Source organism: Diadema setosum, chromosome 18, assembly GCF_964275005.1.
Source record: "Diadema setosum chromosome 18, eeDiaSeto1, whole genome shotgun sequence".
Taxonomy (NCBI): domain Eukaryota; kingdom Metazoa; phylum Echinodermata; class Echinoidea; order Diadematoida; family Diadematidae; genus Diadema; species Diadema setosum.
This window is the reverse complement of record NC_092702.1, coordinates 25049438-25058529: the sequence shown is the minus strand read 5'-3', so window position 1 is coordinate 25058529 and position 9092 is coordinate 25049438.

Genomic DNA, 9092 nt, shown 5'->3' with positions numbered 1-9092 from the left:
ATACAGAGGGAGAATATGACGTAGATTGTCCTATCACTTTTATAGGTGAAATCATAAGACTTCTTAAAGTCTTCTCATGTCCTCAAGGACATAAGATTGTCACGTTGTCGAATATTACATCAAACTGATTCCCAGTGTGGTATACAAAGAAATATAACCAAATCAAAATAGAACATAATGCTTTTGAACGTTTAGTCTACTTCCTTCAATGCACCTGATCATAAATGAAATATATTTTTACGTATACCAGATAAAACATCATATCGATATTAACCCTTTATGTGCTATGTGTGTTTCGATTGGAACAGAAAGTCCCATAGCATTGTACACACTCTCCAAAATTCATGGCACAGAAAGGGTTTTAAAAATTTCTCGTGCAAACCCTATAAGAAGCTTCGACAAAAACAAGGCTAGAGTTGCTGCGGCATTTTCTTCAGGAATTTATGTTTCGTCATGGAAGAAATGGCAAACGAGTGATACGGCTCTTGCTCCTTGCCTCCCGCCAAATAAAATCACAAAAGGTGCTCAGAACTTTATCCTCCTAGAATAGGTCTCTCGACACTAGAGGTCTTAACCCTATGATCCGACGTGTCATCGAGGGGGTACAATTCCAACACCTTCATTCACGACTCCTCCCCATCTGGGTCATCCCATATCTCACTACAACGACCCACGTACCAATAGGACGGAAGATGAAGATGATATACTATAATAGGTCGAGGAAGGGGAACTTACAGATGACTATGATCTCATTGAAAAGTTATCCAGCTGCTTGTATGAAAATCGGGTTAGAACGCCGTGTTTAGCCATCAAGTTGAAACTCCCCTTCATTTTAAATGAATGGGACTGCAGGAAACACATTGATTGAATCCATAACACAGTGTGTAAGTTTTTATTTGAGTTTGTCACCGCAGCCTGCGGTATGACCCATCCGGGTTTTAGAACTTGATAAAATGCACATGCATGTATTGAAAGAAGCACTTCATGAATTATTTTCATTGAATAAGCCAGTTCGGGGTTCTACATTGAGCATGAGCAGAAAAAGGTCATCTGTACCAGCAGAGCATGTTGGTTTTTAAATTCACTGAGATAACCATCTGTGATGTAATAATTATTCAAGTGATCCCTATAAGTGGTGCTTGCCAGCACATCCACCTGACAGCAAAAGCGGTATCTGACAATATCAACAGAAAGAGATTGTTAATACATTAAATGCAAAATAATGAAATGGATGTTTTCCAAAATGCCAATGGAAGGATCCGCATTCTGGTCACCTGGTCTACGCAAGTTCATCCTTTGTTTGAACATGACTGACGAATTCCATAAATTGTTACGTTGCGCAAGCTTATGCCTTCTGTCGCTTGAAACTAGTGGAGTGCCTAATCAACTGAGAAAGAAGAAAAGTCATTTGCACCCATGTGCCCATGAGCTAACCCCGAACTGGCTTATTGCTGAGCACACTAAAAAAAATGTTAATTGATGGTGTTGATTATAATGTTTATGATAACGAAAAAGAAAATCATAATCATATTGATAATTAAGATGATGATGATGATAAAACATGACCAAATCTAATCATCATCTGCATAATTGTAATTCACTCTTCATACTTCCCTTTTGGCCCAGGTCATATGGGTCAAAGGAAAAGAGAGGTCATACCACTTAAATACCACACTACTATAAATTTTGATGAATTAAAGTGTAAAATTACAGTAAAAGGTCGGTAACTATAATTGCATTTCTCGTCTCTTTGTGCCCAAATAATTGATTTGTATAAATGTTAAATAATGTAATGTAAATAATTTCTTGGTGGGTTCCATCAATTCTCGAGAACAAAATAGCACGCCCAGTTGGATTGAGAAAATATACACGCGTTTCGTTCTAAAATGACGTGCTTTAAAGGGATGAGTATAGTTTTGTTGAGATGGGGATTCAGATTTTAACTCTTTACGAGAAAATTAGAAACCTCTTATATGAAATATTAAAGAGCATACAATTCTAAGAGAAATTAAAAGTGTCTCTTTGATGAAAATCGCTTTTGATATGGCTGAGATATCTGAAAACAAAGTAAAATGAAGTGGTCCCTTTATAGGACCGCTTTGTCTTGCTTAGTACTAGAATATATCAGCCATATCAAAACCAATTTTCATCAGGTACACTTTTAATTCGTCTTAGGATTGTATAATGCTCTTTTATATCTCATATAAGTTGTTTCTAATCATCTCGCAAAAGGTTAAAATCCCCTTTTAAACCAAAACTCCATATACCATTCCTGTAAAGTAAACTCGATTTGTATCCTTGTGTTTAGAAGCATTTTGTCTAACCGAATATAGTCCGTGTACCTTCCTTATATTAGATCTTTAGCATTTACCACAAAAGCGAGTTATCATTTGACTTATTGCACTTAAGTCAAATTAAAAAAAAAGGGACGAACAAGACCCAGGGAACCTTGCTTGGCCGCCTGCAATAATCCAAGTTGATTTCAGCTAAATGCAAAACACAGTGTCATGTCCTCCTTACATTGAGCACAGATTCAAGCCTCGGGCAACTGGCAGAGTTTGCTTCAAATGATTTGCATTTATCTTGTTACAGTTCCATCGATTTCGCCTCAATGAATCACTTGGTTGAGTCTCGGCAGAAAGGAAGCATCCAACGATTTGATTTTAAGTTTCAAATGGTTGATTTTTCCCCTTTTAAAATTTCACTGGAGCTTAGGCCTGCAGCCACCTCTTCATTTGAAGAAACATAATGGTTGACTTACAATTTGCAATTCTAGATGTCAGTGCTCTTAATGGCACTTGTTTTCCATTACAATCTATCTCAGCCCAACAATCCTATGTATAATCTACTTTTTTACACCTCCTGCACTTACATTTGTCACAATTTCTAAGTCCCTGTCTATCAACCATTATGCATCCTTTAATCTTTTAAGAGTCGCGATGAATAAAAACTCAAGCAAGTGTTACAAAATGAGATCATCGAAAGGTTTTTGGTTAAAAGCAAAAGCAAAAGCAAAAACAAAACAAAACAACACAAAACAAAATAAAACCTTGAAAAAAGTCCATAATATGATCATAATAAACCTGACTCCTCATCAACAGGTTTTGTGATTTGAAGTTTAAGTGGTATACTGCAAAAACACTGACAATATAAGCTAGTGCGACAAAATGAACCGCTTATACCATAGGCGCTAGCTCTGATCTCTGGAGTTTTGTGGTATAATTCATTATTGAAGGAGATATAATGTTTTCATTAAATAATACTTCCTTAGCTTTTGTTTTCGAGAAAGTTTTTTTTTTTTTCTATCAGAAAAGGTCACGAAAACGATGTAGCCTTTCGTGTTTATTTCGACCCTTATTTACGAGTTGCACGGGAATAAAGTTTGATACTTAAGAAGAGAGAAAGCTAAGAACTCAGATTTGGTTCTTCTCCTACATTCAAGTGTACCCTCCCGTTTGCCAAACAAAATCATTCGCATGTGCAAATAGTTGCAAATAGTCTTTACCCCTTGCTACTTATTTCTGGTTGTGCAGACCTTGTGCGGTCAATGGAAACAGGTCAGTGAATAAAGAAGAAAAAAGGAAAAAAAAAGCCAAGACTCTAATTGATTTCAACTTCTCTTCCAACGCCTTTATAATTATTGTGACCGTTCACCGCGTTTCCGTTCACTGAAAAATATACGAGTTTGCTGTCGAAAAAAAAAAAACGACTTTGGTTGAGTTTGTTGTTCTAATTTGAGATAATAGTTGACTGTACTCAACCAGTAGAACTTACTGCATCTCAGACGCGGCGACCGTGATTGCGAGATTTCAATTCTACACACGGTGGACGACGGTGATCTGCATTTTAATGACCAGGGCCCCGTTGCAAAAAAGTTGCAATCAATTGCAAATAATTGCTAATTTTGAAACAACCATTCTGATTGGCTCAGGGTCTGCCCTATTAAGAAGACATGCATGATTTTGATTGGCCAGTGACAATCAGTTGTAAGTTGCGTTTAAACGCAGAGTTTCTAGCAACGGGGCCCAGATGTTTTATTAAACCACAATGAATCCCATAGGTTCTTTTCTCTGTTTATGAAATGCCTACACTTGATTTGCATTGTTAAGCATTGACTACGTACGGCTTGTCACTTCTAAACATTGTGTGATTATTTGCTTACGTAATGTGTGTGATGTGTTTTAAACGTCCTTCCGGACGCTACTCCCACCTCCTTTCAAAGGGCAGTCAAAGGCACCTGTTTATATGTATTTATCAATTTATCTTGATGTCCTTTTTGAAAATGTCATTATGTAACCATGTATCACAAGCCATTTTGATTCTTTCAGCCATTCAGCCATTTTGATTCTTTCGGTTCTGAAGTCTGGATTCTTTGTTGTTGTTGTTTTTTTTTTTTTTTGTTTTTTTTTTTTGTTGTTGTTGTTGTTGTTTTTTTTTGTTGTTGCTGGGCAACTCTCGTGAACTTCTGTGAACTGAACATGCACGACTCTGGTTACATCGCCAAAATCGCCAAAATGGTTTATTGAATTACACGTAACCCTATTTTCTCCTTATTTTATATTCTAAGATACGATCGTTGACCGTGATCTGCATCTTAAAATCCGATGTTTCATTGAACCACATGAATCCTATAGTTCTTTTATCTCTATATTTAATGTCTACTCTCGATTTGTATTGTTAAGCATTGACCACGTACAGCGTGTCATTTCTAAAACAAAGTTCGATTATTTGCTAATGTGTTTAACGTCTTCCTGGACGGTACCCCACCCCCGCTTTCCAAGCGGTTGAAGGGCGGGTTAAAGGCTTCTGTTCATATGTATCCGTCAGTTTATCTTGGTGTTCTTTTGGAAGGTGTCATTATATAACCTCGTGTCACCATGTAATTCAGCTGTTTCGTTTCTCTCTCTTTTTTTTTTTCCTTTTATAGGTCACGCCCTTGGGGTTAACCCCCCCCCCCATGCTTGTTTCTGGTTGTTGTTTTTTTGTCAGGGGTATTCTTTGTAAACATTTTCAAACTGACACATTATCAATGATTCCATCCAAAGTATGCGGGTGTCTTCAAAAAACTTGCCACTTTTTGTATGTTATTTCAAGCAGTCATTCCGCTCTCCCTTTTAGGGTGGTATGATAGTTCGCGGGTCTTTCTTTTCCTACCAGCCTAATAACCCACCATGTAATCTCAGCTTTTTCATTCCTTACTGTTCTTTTAATCGGGAATTCATTTGCTTGACGAAAGACAGGCCATGCCTTCCGCAATGCGTTTCTCCCACCCCCTTTTTTTTAAACCCTCCTTCTTTCTTGATTGTTATGGGCAACGTTTGTTAACTTTTATGAACAGAACGTGCATGTATCTGGTTACATTGCCGAAGTGGTCTTACTATTGAATTCCAAGTACCTCTATTTTCAGTTCATATTTTCAATTCTATGACATGTTTGATGTCTCAGCCTGTGATGTGCATTTAAGGCCTTTGTTCTACACTGAGCCTCATGAATCCTAGGTAATGTTTTCTGTATATGTATGTCTTCTCTTGATTTGCATTCTTACTCCTCGGGACATCGTGCATAATGTACCTATGTCAGTACCAATAAGCCAGTTCGTAATTAGCTCATGTACACATTGGTACAAATGACCTTTCTTTTTTCTCAGTTAGTTAGGCACTTCACTCGTTTTCAAAGCGGCATAATGCCTAAGCTTGCCTGACGTAACAATTTATGGAATTCATGTTCAAACAAAGAATTATCTCGCGTTTGGAGCAGGTGATCAGAATACTCTATCAGTTGACAATCTAGCGGGCATCCATTTCATTGTTTTGTATTGAATGCAATAACAGCCTATTTCCTTTTATATTGCGAAATACCATTCTTGCTGTCAGGTGGATGTGCTGGCAAGCACCATTTAGATAAGGATCACATGAATAATTATCGCATCACAGATGCTTATCTCAGTGAATTTACAAACTGAAATGCCTGTTGGTACAAATTACCTTTTTCTGCTCATGCGCAAAGTAGAATTACGAGCTGGTCTATTGACTGCTGTTCCAATGAACCTTGTGATCAAGAATTTAAAGGTAAAGTTGTAGGTGGCGAGTTCTTTTCTTCTTCTTCTTCTTTCTTTTTTTAAAATACTAGATATCTTACTTTGCCAAAAATGTATGATTGGCACGGACAGCCATTCATGCTGTCGATTCACTGCTTCCACTGAACTCTCGCTGATTCTTTTTCCCGTCAAAGTTTGAGTTGATGTGTTTATGCTGCAATTCACAAGTTTACGCACTGTGCAACACTTTGAATTCTTAATACCCCCGTCACACTCGAGGCAGAATGAGCCGGAATGCCGCTGGAATGAAAATTCTTCCTGCATATTCGAAGTGCATTCTAAAAATTATGACGACATTCTGAGTGCGTTCCAAACATTCGGGCCCATTCTTGTGGCCAGCCCGAATGTTTTAAGCATGCTTAAAACATTCGAGGAGCATTCGAAGTGGATAAATATCGATTTTTATTCGAAGGGTATTCTAACTGGACTCTGATTGCATTCTAAATATTCCTACGGCATTCTAAATATTCTGACGGCATTCTAACAGCATTTGAAACAATCTGATCTCATTTGAGGGAGAATCGGAACGGTGTTGCACCTCAAATTCTGCCAAAATATCTCAAATGCTCAAATGTTCATACAATTACCCCCAGTTAAATACTGGTTAGTGAAAAGGTTAGAGTAAAGATTACGATTAGGGTTAGCTTTAGGGTTAGAGTTTGGGTTAGGGTTAGAGTTTGGGTTAGGGTTAGGATTAGGTTCAGGATTAGGAGTAGGGTTAGGGTCACGGGAAGGGTCTGGGGTAATTGTCCAGGGGGTAACTAGCCTAGACACACTCTTTCAAGACGGTCTTGCTGGAGGACAGCAATCTGTAGGAAAGCATTATGGTCCAAGGATGATTGGGTTGAGACTGGTGAAAATCACCATTTTATACGCTATCGGAGACCATTCCGGCGGCATTCTATTGAATTGAATTCTTGACACACACGGGACATTCATGTTACATTCTAAGTACATTCTAAGTGTATTCCAAATTTTCGGGCTGCATTCTGTTTGTATTCGTGAACATTCAAAGTATATTTGGTAGCCATTCCTGGAACGTTCTGACCGCATTCGAAATGAGTTTGTACTGCATGCGAGACGCTTTCCGACCATCAGACTTCGGGCAGCAATCAAACCGCGCTCGTGCGGCATTCGAAGTGCTTTCTAAAGATTATGACCCCATTCTAACAGTATTCTGAATATTCCTAAAGCGTTCCAAGTACATTCGAGCAGCATTCGAGAGCTAATTCATTCGGAATGTGCAAGAATTATTCGAGAATGATTCGAAGTCCATTCTAAGTATTCGAACAGCATTCCCTACCAAACTGTTAGAATTTGAATTCTTCTCCCGAATGTGGCATGAATTTGGAAAATCTTTAATTCCGGCTGGTCCTGCTTGATTCGTGCTTATTCCGAATAAGTGTGACGGGGGTATAAGCTAGTGCAACTCACGTCTTTGTACTTCTCCTTTTTCGACAACAGCTGGTCGAGCTCGTACTTTTACTTCCCTTCTCATCCCTATTCTCCTCTCTCGGAAGCCCACAGAGACGATTTATTCTTGTTATAGTGTTGTGTGTGTTCTATGTCTTTCTCTGTTAATGCCTCTGTAAGTTCTCACTTACCTTATTCTGCTTTTTCTCTTTTCACGTTCTATGTTTCACGTTCACGTTCTTCTATGTGTTCTATGTCTTTCTCTGTTAATGCCTCTGTAAGTTCTCACTTACCTTATTCTGCTTTTTCTCGTTTCACGTTCTTCTTCTCCTCAGCGATCTTCTGCTTATCGTGATTTTGACGTCATTTATGCTTATAGATTACTCCAGTGTATTGCCTCTTTCTGGCGACTGGATATTTTCTTGTATCATCCACTTATTTACGACATCCTAGTTTTGCTGACATCGCAGACTTTTATAATTTCGTGTCGTACCTCCAATCATGGCTAATTTTCTTAATGCTCCATTTAATTCCGTATCGAATGATGACTTTTTTGAATTGTTTAGGAACACTAGGTTAGACTCTGACCCAGTTAGCGGGTCAACCTGTACACGATCCACCCCTTATGATGATTTTGTTACTGATGGCCTGAATACAGAAGCAAATGAATTGCCTCATGATTTTAGTAATGATCTCACTCAAAATATGTTGTGCAATTATATTACAGTGAATCAATAGAAAGATATGATTCACAACTTCTCTGAAGATACGTTTTCTTTGTTACACTTAAATATAAGGAGTCTGAATAAACATTTTGATGATTTAAAGTTTTTATTAGAATCTGATGAAAGTCAGTCGCTATCGGTTATCGGATTAACTTAGACATGGTTAACTTCCAATGCAGGAAATTCTTTTGCAATTGATGGTTACAATTTATTTGTTAATAATAGGCCTGATAAGAATGGTGGGGGTGTTGCATTGTACATATCATGTTCCTTTGAAACTATTGTCCATGAAGGTATTTCTAGTTATGGACAATGCTGTTGAATCTTTGTCTATAGAAATTCTCATCCCATGCAGGATGCAGAAATCTTATGGTAGGCATTATATACAGACCTCCTAATTCAAACGCTAATGATTTTTAACCTATTACTCAGATTTGGCAAATTCACACGTTTTCCGAAATAAGGATTGCTTTTTACTCGGCGATTTCAATATTGATTTGCTGAAGTCTGAGCATGACAATATCTCTAGTGAATTTCTTCCGCTCATTTCTAAACCCACACGTATTACAGATCGTTCTGCAACCCTCATTGATAACTTCTTTTGTAATATTCTACCCCTCTCCGATTCTTTTAAAATTCTTTCAGATATGACTGATCATTTTCCAATAATGTCTTATTTTACTCTCAAAACACCATTTAATATTAAATCTTCTTCATTTCCTTTGCTTGGTCGTAGAGTTTCGCCCGAAAAGTTAGCTAGTTTTGATGTGGCTCTCGAGAATGCTAACTGGTCAAGAGTGTCTGGCAGCGACGATATCAATATATCTTTTCATAATCTTATGGAACTTTTTAATCAT